Source organism: Cygnus olor, chromosome 3 (assembly GCF_009769625.2).
Source record: "Cygnus olor isolate bCygOlo1 chromosome 3, bCygOlo1.pri.v2, whole genome shotgun sequence".
Lineage (NCBI taxonomy): Eukaryota > Metazoa > Chordata > Aves > Anseriformes > Anatidae > Cygnus > Cygnus olor.
Window position 1 is genome coordinate 36,948,908 of NC_049171.1, and position 14,934 is coordinate 36,963,841.

Consider the following 14,934-nt stretch of genomic DNA (forward strand, 5'->3'; position numbering starts at 1 on the left):
AGTGTGACCTTCTTTTTTAAACATTAATATATTATTTCCCCCCCACCTTACCTAATGCACAAGGCATGCCTTACTTCAGCCAACTGAAGTAAAGTTTGAAAGCCTGAGCCATTTTAGACAAGCTGCAAAGACAAAGAGGAGCAAGCCTCTCATCTTCCCTCTGCTCTCCTCTGGAGTCAGGATCTCAAAGTCCTTTTCTGAGGAGGACCAGAAATTCCTGGCTTTCACTCCAGCACCCACTACGTTACTGTTGTTGCTCTCAAGAGAATTAATTCATTCTCCACAGCTGTGTTGTCTCGTAACTTGTTCCTACAGGACAAACCAGGCTTGTCCTTTCTCTAGCCCTGAGAGAGGGAGCGAATGTTACACCCTGCTGATAATCTCCAGAAGTGATCCATTTCTGTAAGTACACTCTAATATCACTAGCATATGCTTAAATAACAAAGATGGGAACAAAGCAGCGTGCACTAGCTACAGTAACCAAAATTGTTTCGATGTGCAGCAGCGCTGACCAGAACAGCTTGCTTGTATACCAGCATGTGTAAGTGATGCAGAAAGGTTAGGGGGAAAGCCAGCAATAATTTAATTTAGTGGTAGTACAGGAAAATTAAATATTAAAAGGACTGTTTCAAGGCAGAAGAGCTTTGCAGCTCACACGCTGAAAAGGAATTGAACTTCCACCACCAAATTTGGCTGTGGACACGAGCAGTCATTCAGCTACTTGCTGCCCCACTTCTTTATCTGAAAAGCCCTTGATGTACAGCATGTTGCAAACACACATTTCTTAATTCTGCAAAGTACCAGAGTGAGGAAAGCTGGACAGACAAGAGGAGCTGGATTGGAAATCAAGAACATTCAAAAAGCACTGAATTTTTTAAGGCAGAATATGGAGCTGTACCTGTGTTTCTTAGGAAATGATGTGAAAGAGGTTGTAAATATTATATGCTAACTATCCTGAAGTGAAGGTACTTGCCTCCTACCCAGCTAATCCCTCCTTTCCTTTCAGTTTTCCTGCGACCTCTTGCATTTTCCCAGTACAATGTGTTATTAGCAAGTCCAAATTTATTTGCATCCGATAATGAATGAAGTCTGGCAATGCTGCACCTACTAGTTGTTTTTAGATCTGCCTGGGTAGGGTGAGGTCTGCTGAGTATTTGGAAAAGCAACAGCTCTGAGGCAGCTCTAGATGCTGCATGAAGTGACTTTGGTAGTTCTGATGAGTAACTATTTTCTTTCTGAGACTTCTATAATCGCATTTGTACACACTGAGCCCTTTATCCTTACGCATAAGTGGGACAGTTCAAAGACATATGGTTTGGTTTTGGTTATCCAGTTGGAAGGTAAGGTACAGAGCAAGTAAGTAGACATTTTGTAAGTAGACATTTGTTTGGGCCCATGACAAAAAAGCCTTTGCAATATGATCCCGTTAAACTCTAGTGATTTGAAATCCTACTGTAGGTTCGGTATCACTAGTTATAATATTTGATTAAAGTTCAACAGGGCATTAATAATTACTTTTGACTGATGAAGAATGATTTACAATTAGTTATAAAAAAAAAGTAATAAAGGCATTAAGGAATGTGCCAGGTTCATTTACTTGACAAATGAGTGTAAAGCTACTTACAAAAGCGCTTCAGAACTTAACAGCACCTGGACTGTAACGTATTTTCTAGAAGCATTGAAGAAAATAAGTGGTTTAAGAATTATAACAACAATGCCAGGAGGTATAGCTAAGATCTAGCTCACTAGGGGTGCAGGGGCAGACTTCCATACCACTCCGCAGTTATGCTGGATCCTTCATGTGATTGACCCAGTAGTGACAGTGGTCTGAGGAACCAGCAGGTAGGGAATATATAGACACATGCTATACTTATGGGTTAGAGCATGGTTTAGTGGTTTTCAGCCTGGATTTTGTACAAGGGGTTGCAATTCATTTGTGTTACAATAGTGGCCAAAATCCTTGACAATATTTGATGCTTTTTTGGGGTGGAGGGGGCAAAACACAATGCATTCCCTACCTTAAGGTGCTTAAAGTGAAAGGCCTTCATTCAGCAAAATGCTTAAGAGCTTTATTCTCTATCTCCACAAGCTACAGTTGGAGAAAAAGGGAGCAGAGCAGCAGGGATGATGTGAGCTGGCACAGGTAAACACTTAGTCACTGGTGAAGCTGAACAGAGAATATGGAAAACTCTTCTCAAGATCTCGCCAGTTTTCAGTGCATGCCTCAGCTAGTTAAGAAAAGCATAACTGCATGCATAGACAGTGAACAGGCCATTAGATATTTTATTTCTTAACATTTTTATTTAAGCACCTTCTCTTCATTTTCCAATAATGTACAGTGATTTTCCCTCAAACTTCAAACAAAATTAATTTGTGATAAAGCTGAAGAGGTCATTTTTAATTCTCACAGCTTTTTGACAAAAAGCCTTTGCAATGGAAAAAGAGATTCTGAAGTTAACCAGGAAGTGAAATGCTTGATGCCGTAAGCATTAATCCTATCTTGACTATTGCTTTGCTACATTACATAGGAGTGAATTAAGGAATTAATTGATGGTTTGAAACTGGTGTGTTGCAAGTGCCAAGCTTTTGTATTTTCCATTTTAATGTCAGTAATACTGCCATAATTTAGACATCTAGTTTTTTAAAATACCACACTTTCTCAATTTGTTTATATTGGCGATGTTTGTCATTTCACAGTTGTGTTGGAAACACCTACTGGTGGATGTTTTTATCTTGATAATTATATTGCTTTGTCAACAGCATTCAACAGAATCAACAGCAGAATGTGTAGTATTGCAAATATAAAGAAATTATTTTAAAAATCTTAATTATGCAGATTTATTTCTGATGTGTAAGATTTATATATGAAGTGTTCAGATATTCCATATTTATTACACACCTTAGATAGTTATTAATTGTTTGTGTTCTGTATATTTTGGCAGCCCTAAGCATTTTAGTTAAATTTCCAAACTTTGAAGAAAAGGTTTTGCTTGGCTGCTGGCCACACTGAAGTGGGAAGACAAAGCAATAGTAAACCTTACCACCCAAAATATTCGATCATTTCTAGCTTCCATTAAGGGCAATACAGCTTTATCATTGACTTCTTCAGCACAGAGGTTGTAACCCCTATATCTGGGATTTCTTCCAGTATCTCTTCAGTGGATGGGAAAGACATGCAGATTATGAAACAGACAGCATCAGTGGAGAGTATATGAAGACTTCAGCTCATCTGAAAAATGAACAAAACATCTCATAGAAACCACACAGGCAATCCCTGCACTGCTCTTGGTCTCATTGAGCAAGCTACCCTGCAGACATAGGGTCTGAATCCCTGCTTCTCCTTGCAGGCATTGAGGCTTGGTGATGGTACTTGCTCTGACTCTCTAAAGAAGGTAGCACTTCCATTTTCAATCCTTGACTCTACTGGGAGCTGTGCTTCCAGAGAGGAGTAGAAATTATTTTGTTAAAAGAGCAGTACACAGCTAAGAATGTATCAAGAGGCTGGTCAGGCAACTTCCCCTGAAGTATGTATATTTATTTATTGATTTCCCTAATCTTTGCTTTATAATTCTTATTATTAACAGAGATAAAATGATGGATGTCTCAAACTACTCAAAGGCTCATTGTCAAAAGCAGAAGTGAATTGTAAACACTAGCATCCTCGTGGTTACAGCAGCTACCAAGTAACTGGGAGACTTGGGCTTACCTCCCTTCTCAGCCTGGTATGGCTTGATGGCTCAATGATGTCTTTCACATCTTCCATGTCTCAAAAGAGTGCTTAACTAGCTTGGCTGGAGCTTGAAACTGTGTTGGGGAAGGCAATGAGTACTTTTGTGTTCCTTCAAGTTCAGGTACCTCAGGAGAAGGCTCAAGTTGACAATAAGTGAGCAGGATTCTTCTATCTGCAGCTTCACCCAAATGTACTCCAAAAATTGGGTGAGCTCACAAGGTTTTTATAAGTTGGAGTGGAACTCCATAAGGAGCAAAGCAGACTTTAGTTCAAGTTTCTGGACTCTATCACACAGGAAAGCACTTAGACAAACAAAAGCATTAGATCAACAGAACAAGGTCAGAACAAGGACCCACTTAGCTCCAAATACACTCTTCAAATGTGCATATTGAGCACTTCAAATATTTGAAGAGCAGAGACAGCTTCCTGCAGCTTATGAAGGTGAACAATAGGAAGCACAAGAAACAAGCACTAGTGTTCAACTGAAATCTTATCCTGTACCCCTCAGAGAAGCATACTTTCTGATTACTAATGGCAAAGAGCCAACTGCCTCTAACTGCTCCGGAGGCAGTTCCCCAAGAGTTCATCTATTCATGGTGAAGAAATACAGGGCATTTTCACATTTAAAGAAATATGACAAATGGTAGCTTCTGTTGGAGCTGCATCTTCAAGATTCATGAGACCTCATCAGCTAATGTGCCCTCTGAAGAAAAACGATATGGCTTCTCCTTCCAGAGTGCCCAGAGCTGGTCTTGTTACACAGTTTGTTTCATCTTTTGAGAAAGCTCGCTGAGATCATCTGTATTGATTCTCATGTCTCTGCTGAGTGAGGTGTTTTTATGTATAAAATATGTTGATACACATCTTCTACTGTAAGGAAAACTGTGCTCTCTAATTCTTCTGCTTACAGTCAATCCAGATTAAAAACCAAATCAAACCAAACCAAAACAAACAAACAAACAGTGGCTTCTAGCAGACTTTGTAGTGACACTTCCCAGAAGACTCTTCTGAGTGAATTCTGGCTCAGGAGCCAACTGAGTTAGAGGTGATGCATTTAGTTTAGGGGTAATGCATTTGAGTTAGAGGTGATTTGTTTACATTAAAAGCCTGGAACAGATTTTGCTTGCATGAATTTGTCCAACCACTTTTGATTTATGAGAACTTTCAGCATCTACAACATTATGTGGAAAGGAGGTTCACAGGTTAAATATGTGTGCATGTAAAAGTACTTTCTTCTGTTTAATTTGAACCTGTCACCTGCTAGTTTCATTTAATGTCTTCCCTGTTGGAAAAGACAGAGAAAAAGCAATCCCTATCCTCTCTATCCTATCTGTTTGCCACTCAAGATTTTATAAAACCTTCTCTTGTTCTTCTAAATCAACTCTTTTCCAAAATAAGTTGTCCATTTTCTCATATGGAACCTGTTTGATACTTCACATACTTTTTGTTGCTGTTTCCCTTTTTTATTCTGTTATTTCTGAGACAGACGAAAACTGCACAAGGTATTCAAGATGTGCGGACATCTTAATTTTATTGTGGCATAGTACCATTTTTCATTTTTTACTGTATTCTTTCATGATAATGCCTAACTTTCTGTCTGCTTTAACAGCTGCTCAACACTGAGGTGATATTTTCATAGAAGTAACTGTGTTCGTGGCATGATTTCAAACAAAAATGGTAAAAGTCAACTTGGGGTCCATCACTGAAATTGTTTCTTCCCCTAAACATCACCTTATAGTAATCTCTACTGGATATTATCATGTGTTTTATTACCCATCACACTTTTTTATATCCTTTTGCAGCTCTTCATGGTGGTCCTCATCTTTAATTTACTCAGTGACTACCTTTAGTACCCCTGCAAACATTCTGTGGTACCTAATTTGTTCCTGAAGACCCTTCTTGGACTTAGCTTATGTTGCGAGAGTTTGAAAGAAAAAGGTTCTGGCAGTGTTCAAAAAAAACCTCTTCCTTCCCCTTTCTTCCTCTTCCACACTAGACTCTACTACTTTTAGAAATGGAAGACAGAGAGGGTTGCTTAGGTACCAGGGGTAACCTTTCCCATTTCTTCCCTAGGTAATCAGATCTCTTCTCCAGTCAGAGACCTAACACATCAGTCTTCATATATCATCTTCATGAGCTAAATTGCCAGAGAAGTTTATGATCTAAGTTCAGAAAAATTCTCTGTGAAAACAAATCATTTACTTTTACAGATGCCTGGACTGGAGAATGCAACATGCGACGTTCAAGGTAGATAAGCAAACAGCTAAAGGCAAAAGTAATATAGTAAAACTTGTTCTTGGTGTATTAAGTGGGAATTTGGCTATTTTTTTACTGAATGACACCCTCTCACAACCAGGCACCATGCTGCTGGAGTGCTCTCTTTCCCTTCAGGTGCTCAGGTTGCCTGACTCCCTGCTTACCCTCTGCAACAGCCACCCAGGCCTTTCCCTCCTGGCATAGATTTAATGCTGGCCATATACAGAGAAGCTAATTCCTCGCACCTCTTCCTCTATTATCCATAGAGCCCTGCAACCTCTAGCCCAAAACAATATGACTAAGATTTACACTACCAACAGGCCTCTTTCTTCTGGGGGAGAGGAGCCAAGAGGGAATTTCCTACCTCTTCTTCTCAAGCAGGTATGTGTTCTTCTCATCAGCCTTTGCTAATCCTGTCCATATCCTCAGGCACAGATTTCCAGACTCGTCAGTTTTCTCTGGCTCCCTTGCACCAGGCTCTGCTGCATTCAGTGCTTGATCCAGTGTCTCATTTCACTAGCCACAGTTTTATTTGGCAAACCTGTAAAGGGTCTTAATTTGCTGATGTAATTTGTCTATTTAATCACTGTACTTTTTTCCTAACATTGACATCTCTGCCAGAGAGCTATTTCTGTAGCTATTAACAGAATTACAATTAGTTAGTCCATTAAAATTAAAATTGTTGTAATGTTGTAAATGGTATTCTACTTCTGCCCTTAATTATGAAAATATTTTAATATAATTCCAAATCCTTTGTTATTGTGAGGAGTTTGATACAGTAAGAATATGAAGATGTTCCAAATTCAGATCAAAACCAATGCTGTTTTCATTTGAAACCTGAACTTAACAGTTCTAGTTTTGACTGTAAATATTTACTCACACAGACAACTAAAGGATTAGTTACTTTGTAAAGCACGTAGACGGTTAAAACAGCTCATGAAAATCCCTGAACATACATATTTTGTGTCTTGTTTTCACCTATGGAGTATCTGTTGTTATAACATGAAGATCTGACAGGTTATTTGTGAACAAGTCAAACCTTAGCTTGTAATGGTGAAATGGCAAGAAGAAATAGTCCGCCTTGGTACAGTCTAAGGTAGAATATTTTGCAGATTTCTTTATTTTGTCCTTCTACTATTTGTTTCTGTAAGAACAGGTCAAACATGAATGACACGTGGATTTTTTGCATTCTCCAAAATCACAAGAGGACTGGACAAGTCTATAAAATAAAGATTGCTATTTAATTTTCATTTTGTTAGCAGCTGGATGTTAGGACATTTCTGAAGTTTACATAAAGCTTTCACAGTTCACAGTGTAACATCTGCAAAAGTTACAATATCATATGCGGTCTTCCTTTTGTTTTTCTTTTGTGCATAGGATTATCTTGTACTGGAATTCCAGAACAGTGTGAAACAGAAGGAAGCAAAAGAAATACAAAACTAACATGGGAAATATTGGGAGAAAAAGTGGAAAGAAAGAAATCCTGCCATTTCTGCTAATCTACTTGAGCTTTCAAATACTTTTTCTTTTTGAGCTCTCAAATATGAAAGTTCAAAATTCAATGCACTCGCAATAAATTTGGATACATGGCTTGATAAGGAGTATGGCAGCACAGAACACTGACATTTCACTTTTCTCTGTAATTGATACAGTGGAGAATGGAATTTGTGTAAACAAACACCTCTTAAGTACTGGGATTTTTCTCCTCTTGATCATCTCCTTTTTACTAGTGAAAGAAAGGTAAGGCCAATGTAATGGGAAATCAGAATGAAAGTGGTTTAGGTATATTTATACACATAGATTTAGTCTCAAGATTCAAAATAGGTAGCAAGGATTGTAAAAGGTAGATCAATGTGGATCCAGTCTTCCCATAAAAATCATGGAGAGATTCTACTTTAAAGGTCCCTTTAGCCATTCAAGCTAATCTTTCTAAGCTTCCCCTACAGGTTTTACAGGTTCAGAGCCCCAAAGCCTATTGTTCTGCATGGACCGTTAAGAGCCTTAGTAAATACCTCTCTCTACTTTGTGACATATGTCCCACTAGCCATCCTTATCAATAAAGTTTCCTTTGATAGCTCCTAGAGAGAAAAGGTGGGCACCCCTCTCACCATAAAGCAGATAGAGTAGACAAAGTTACAGAATATTGTGAGCTTGTAATTTGAGTCACTTTTTTTTCTTCCTTTTTTTTTTTTTTCCTTCCACTGCTAAATACCTTTTCTGAAGAAAATCCAGAGAAAGTTGATCAATTTGATGAAAGATACAGAAAGTTTGTGTTGGAGGTGTTAACAATGTTGGTGTAGGTTATGTCTATCTCTCTCTCAAAATAAATAAACAAATAAATAAATAAATAAAATGAACTACCTGGGAATATACTGAAGAAAAGGCTTTGTACTTGCTTGTACTGTGACCCTCTGTTAGCTGGAATAAATAGATAAAAAAGATGTGTATTAGGTTTAAGGTTTAGTTTGTAAGGAAACAGCTGACTGCGAACAATGACTGGAATGAACAATACCAGTGAGAAGTCTTATACTGGTAGTGCATTTGCCTACACTGATTTTGATACACTAAGCACATTAAAGTTGTAAGAAAGCAGTCATTTAAATAGGAAGAGATATCTGTCATTAGCTTTTAAAGGCCACTGCATGTTTTTTAAAGGCCACTGCATGAAATTTATTTTAAGAACCTCATTTTGATAACATTGGATTGGTTATTTTAATGTTTTCATGTGAACTGTGGTTTATGACAAACTGTAGCTCTATAAATAATATAGCCTCTTATTCTTTGATGCTTAAACCACTATGATTTCAATCCATGGGCAATTTCATTTCTAAAGAATGCACTGGAAAACTGACAGCTACGATAACAACGCACTGTGAGAGAAATAGCTCAAATGAGAATTTTTCCTTGGCACATGTTTTGATGACTTTATATTATATGGAGCTTATGTTGATAAAATGTAAAAGCAGATCTTTGCTATTAGTTCTTTCTTGTTCATTGGGTATGAACCATACTGTGTAAAAATTCATGAGGCTCTGTACATTTTCCCTTAGTTGTTATGCCTGGTGCTGCAATGGGGCAACTGATAGTGGGTTTGTTCAGCTGTTTTCCAGTATGTTCAGAGAACATAAAATATTTTTGGGGGGAATTAAAGACTTTCATTGATTCTTGCAGCTATTTCTTTGAGCTTGTGAAGGCCAAAACAGGCAGAAATGCACGACATGGATTATAGGGCTCATGGATTATAGGACTGTTATTTCAACAGTTAGTTGAAAATAAGAGGCCTCTTTCTGTAAAGGCAGCCCTATATTCCCTCTTTCCCCTTTTTCCCCATGTTTCCAACCATATGATTGCAGCAGTGAAGTTTCCCCAGAAGTCATCCTGAACAGGGCTTCCTGTAGCTACTTGTGTATCTCCATGAGAAGTGACCATCTGTATCTGGCCTATCAGATAGGATTTTGCCTTTAAATAAAGAGCTGAATCTCTACCGATCAGCAGCATCTGAAACACACACACTTTTCATCATGTACAATACAAGATCCATCAAGTAAATCACCTGGGAAGGACAAAGAGGAGCCTTTGGTTATGCAGGCTGAAAGCCTGATATGCTTCATTGCAGGTTCCAGCCCTGCAAGGTGCACGAGAACAATTTTTATATAAATTATTGTGCTGTTTAAAGACTATTTAAATTGATTTTGCCACTTCAGTTAATATCTGTAACTTAGACCTAAAATCAACGTGGGTAGCTATTTCACTGCACCGTGCAAGATATTTTAGCTGGGAATGAAAGATGAAGGAGAAGGTTTAGATTAAACCAACATCATTTTCTTTGATCATCTCATAAGGGTTAATAAGGAATAATTATTTGTTCCTTTAACTTTCATGGTTTGATTGCCTCCTTTCTGAATTTGGTGATCTTTAAAAAGCTTGGCTTTCAGTAGCCCTGTGAATAATCTGGATGAGTGGTATACTGTCCTAGGGGAGTTTTCCTATGCAGAAGATGGTGTGACCTCCACTCAAAGAGTTTGCACATATAATTGCATTTGTGATGGGCTCTGCTTGTACATATAATTTGAAAATAATTAGTGGGTTGTGAATTTTCTCTGAAAATTTGACCCATTATATTTTCTTCTTTAGTTTCAGATCACTCGTGGAATATGCAGTGCACTTTCGTGTCACAGGACAGTCAAGTTCATCAAATGATTTAGTTAAATTAAGCATTTAACAATATTACAGACAGGATATGCCTGCATTATTTGATCTTTTAAAATGTCCACATATGTATCATGTACAGAGCTCTATTTACGTGTATACTTATGCCAGAATGTAGACAATGATTATCATGTTCTAGGACTGCGTAATCACACAGCTTGGGAATTTTGAATAACTTGCTGCTTGATCTTCAATGGGTATTAAGCTTATGATGTTTACAGAATGTAGATGCTCCCTTTCTAAATATTGCTAGCTGCTGCATCCCCACTCAGATTTTCAGCAGGTTCCAGGTAGCGAAGAATATATATTAGTCCTCAGCCAAATGTCTCCAAGTGTGGAAGAATTTGGCATCTGGCAGTCTCTGATCATGTGCTATATCCAAGTCAAGCTAACCAGCCTGGGCCTTTGTTTTTTAACTCCTGTGATTTGACAGATCTGGCAGCAAAAGTGCAGAACAGTTGATTGAGACCCGGAGATCTGTAGCTTTGCTTAGCTGCTGTGAGGGTTGTACAGCCCAAGACAGGCTGGAGTAAAAGTCTACAGACTGCAAGGCTCTCCCAGGGTGGAGAAAAAAGGAAATAAACTTGAAGGAGGAATTACAAATGAGCTGAGAGAAGAGCTCACTGACTGGGGAACCTTACTCTCTGGAGGAGTTTTACAATGTCATGGAAGACTCTGTTTTGTTTATTCTGTTAGAAACTGGGAAGCCTTTCTCCTGGCTAGGAGCTTATTTAACTTGCAAGGCAAAAGCCATTTTGTTCTGGAGTGAGTCTGTAAATTAGGCATATAGATATCAACATGTATCTGCCAAAGTAAATCAAAGAAACAGGCATTTCCATATGCTTTTTGGCATTCTATAGTTCTTTCTCTAATCTATGTGACTGAAGGCTTCCTACTGCTACTCAGCAGTAACTATCAAAGGGCAAGGAAGTACAAAGCTGATACACAGTAAATGAATTATATTTTTAAAAGTTCATATTATAGATAATTGAAATACAGAACAATGTCATCAAAGGCAGTGCTGAACATGGAAAAATGAACGCATGCTTTCTGGAACAGCAATGGTATCTTTTGTGTTCTTAGATAACATTTCTGAAGTAACAAAATAGGTTTAAACAGGAACTGTTTCTAGACTGTAGCTTGAATGCCAATTTTCAACAAAAGAAATATTTTCCATGCAGTTCATGAATTACTGAAATCAAGATTTTCACATGGAAATGCTGAGCTGTTGCTGCAGCAGTGTGGTGTCAGTAATTATGATTAAAACAGAAGAGGTACTGGCACAAGCAGAATCACTACATATATTTAAATCTCTCCCAAAACCAATATTGTGGCAACTGAAATAATGTATGTACACATTTATACTTCATCACCTGCTGCAAAAATTGATTTGTGTTATTATTGCTTATAGAATCTCCATCCTAAACCAGGACTCTACAGTCATCTGCTGGTACATATCTTTCATGGGATATGGGCAAAATGGACACTATGGATATATAGTGATAATGGTCAGTGTGCCTGGTTCCAGCCCATCGATAGCCTAAATGTGATAAATATTCTCTAGGTGTCACTGAAAGGTAGAGCTTTGAGGAAGGATTTGAAGGGGCATATAAATTAAAAGAGAAGCTCTTTTCAAAGTGAAATAGAGAGCTGAGAGCCAACACCAAAACCAAATGAACATGGCTCAGACATATAATGAGTAAAAGATACCAGATGATGTTACAAGCAGAAGGAGGAGTCAGCACTATAATAATGATCAGCATCTTCATGAAAGTGAAATGGGGACAAGACACAGATGAAGACAAATAGCTTATGCTTGCTGTGATAGAGAAGGATTATCCAGGGTGTAGTCCCACAACTTCTGGTAATAATCTGAACATGTATAAGTGTTGGCCTCTGCTGAAAACGAGGTGAGATCTGTACAAACACAAGAGGCAGACAAACCCCATCTCAGGGAGTTTTGGCTATACATACTGTTAATGAGGATTTGGTAACTGAGTCATATGCAATTGTTAGTTTAAAAATCTTGGCCGAGCAGAGGTATGTGGATGAGTGATAATTCTTAAGATGAGTATCAGTTTTCCATTACAAGTTGGGGCTATAATTTTCCATTTATTTTAACTTGCATGAAATTCATTCTAAAGTCAATCTTCTCGCATCTGTTTTGCTTTAATACGGATAAAGTATACAAGGAGACTAGGAGCTACAGAGATAATCAGAAGCAAAAACTTGTAATGGGTAGAGGAAGAGAATCTATGTGATTATTAAATTTCGCCCAAAGTTTTCATATGTCTCTCCTGAGACCAGATAAAAAGACCCATGAAGTGAAAAAAGCCCTCCCACTATCTTGCTTGGGCTTTGAGTTTGTCTCTCATGCCTTATCAGTTACATCTCCAAGTAGACCAAATAAATCAATGGGGATGAATATTACATTGGTATGAAATAATCCATAGGGTTGTGGAAGTTGCCACCAAAGATGGATTCAGTAGTACAGTTAATTCACAAAGTCATTCAAAACAAAAAGTGTGGGTGTTCTGGGATAATAAGGATTCCAATGAACTACTATTGATTTGGTATGGTACAAATAACACTTCTGAAAACACTGATCTGATCGCAGCTTCCAACTATCATTAGCATTCCACACTCCCCTGCTTGCATTGCATGTTTCATTGCAAGCATTATAGCTTGAAAACCTGCTAGAGAGCTTTGAGGCAGGAATGAACAAAAGCAGAACATTCTCCAAAAAAATTCAGCTCACGCCATGGTTAACTCAGCTCTTGTTTTTCCAACTAGCCTCCAGACTTATCCCAAAATTTACAGTCTTTCCAAACAGCTTCTGAACAAAACAACAATAGCATTGTTATTTATTTATTTATTTTGTCAGGGCAATTAACATATTTTGTTAGTTCTTTGCCTGTTACATGTGAAAAAAATACATGCTGTAGCTTGCCCCCTTCTGTCTTGTCTTTGTCACTTTGCTACTCCTCTGAGAGAGGCAGCGGTCAGTCTCTTTGTGGCTGCGTAAGGATGCACCTCGCCTGAAGCTGGGAGTGTAACAAGTGACAGTGAAAGAGGATGGGTTGCAGGACAGTCTTAGGAGGACTTGTTTTGACTAAGAAAAAGGTCAAATTCAGGTCAGCCTTTTCAAAAAAAAAAAAAAAGAAAAGAAAGAAAGAAAAAAAAAACAACAACTAAGCTGTCCCTTAATATCTATTCATGTTTATTATGGACTGCCTTTGAAGACACTTCTGCCTCTAACATTTTGGGAATGACACCAGACCTTTGGGAATCCTTAGGGCAATAGCATGGCCAGAATGACAGACAGGAGATGTGATTCTGTGCAAATAGTCCTGCAGAAGTCAACACAGAGAAAGTGCAAAGGGGTCTCTGATCAGGGCAAAGCATTTCTGCCTTCCCTTTCCTTGTTGAACCATTCACTGAGTTGTTAGCATGTGGAAATGATTCCAGCAGCAAGCTGAAAACCTACAGATGGCTTTACAACTATTAGAAATATGCAGAGATTTTAGAGCCATGAAGGACAGTAATGAGCATTTACTCCAGTCTCCTGCATAGTATCACCCACAGAAAAGATTCCCTATTACGTTGCTGCAGCTGTACTTCCCCTTGGTTACTAGCATGACTGAGTCTTGTCCAACTCAGTGGAGGTGAGTGAGGATATATGAACAGGAGAGAACTATGTGGGATGCGAAACAGAAGATGGAAGCATTAAAAATATGTCCTGGTTGTTGTTTGGCCCTAGATTCTCCTGCCAGCTTCAGAGACCCAAAGATAATGTTCGCTTAACACGCTCTGGATGGCAACAAGGCATACTTGGCAAACCTGAGGCTGTGTTCACCATGGGTTTTGGCAATAAATCCAGTGTTGTTTTCCTAGTCTGCAGATAGTAATTACAGCTCTGAGAGGTATAAAATGCCTGTGTTCATTTCAGTGGAATATTAAGTTTGAAGTCTAAAATGAAACCTTATAAATTTCAACATTACTAGCTATTAAACTGTTAATAATTTTAGCAGAAACATATGGCTATTTTAGGGTTGTGAATGGAATTTGAAAATAGTATCACCAGGTTTTCTTTGACTCTTATCTTTGACTCTTACTTCGTACTGCAGTTTACTAAGAATAAACAGACAGAATTGCCTTTTGATGCAATACTATTCTGGAATGTGGTTAAGTAAATGGCTCTTTTAAGGTATGGTTTTTCTCTCAGGTTTGTATTCAGTCTATAAATCATGCAGCGATAACTGAGAAATTAATCTTGTACTCTCCAAGGCATCTTTGTGATGGCAGTAAATGGTTTATGGTCACCTTCAGTTAACACTGGCCTCACATAAGTAAAGACCATATTCTTTACAACCCATAGATCAAGGCCAACATCTCAATTTATATATATAGAGAGAGAGATTTTTTTTTTTTCTGGAGTTCTTGAAGATGTAATTTCTGTAACTTCTCCTTTTCCTACTTTGACCATACTTCCAGAGGAAGAGTGCTTCAATATCCTGTTTGCAAGTAGCATGGACACTCAGTTTTATGCTGAATGTCACTTTTTCTCAGGTTGCTGTTGATTCTTCTGATTTCTCAGACTTTTTAAGATGTGCATTTCACTCCCGCTGACCCTCTGCTAGTTTGAATAGTGAGATTATGCACAATGTCCCTCGCTAATTCCTCTTTCCCTGGAATCCCTTTATCCTCTGTTGGGTCAATCATGCTGATGGTAGCTAAAA

General features: G+C 38.2%; 1 long non-coding RNA gene across 1 annotated transcript; it reads left to right on the forward strand.

Moving 5' to 3' along the window:
* The first annotated feature begins 340 nt into the window (after nucleotides 1–340).
* On the forward strand, nucleotides 341–7,971 carry LOC121068670. Its single transcript, XR_005819022.1, has 4 exons — nucleotides 341–402; nucleotides 5,804–5,977; nucleotides 6,253–6,367; nucleotides 7,364–7,971. It is a non-coding gene; the product is annotated as an uncharacterized LOC121068670 (long non-coding RNA).
* The last annotated feature ends 6,963 nt before the right edge of the window (nucleotides 7,972–14,934 follow it).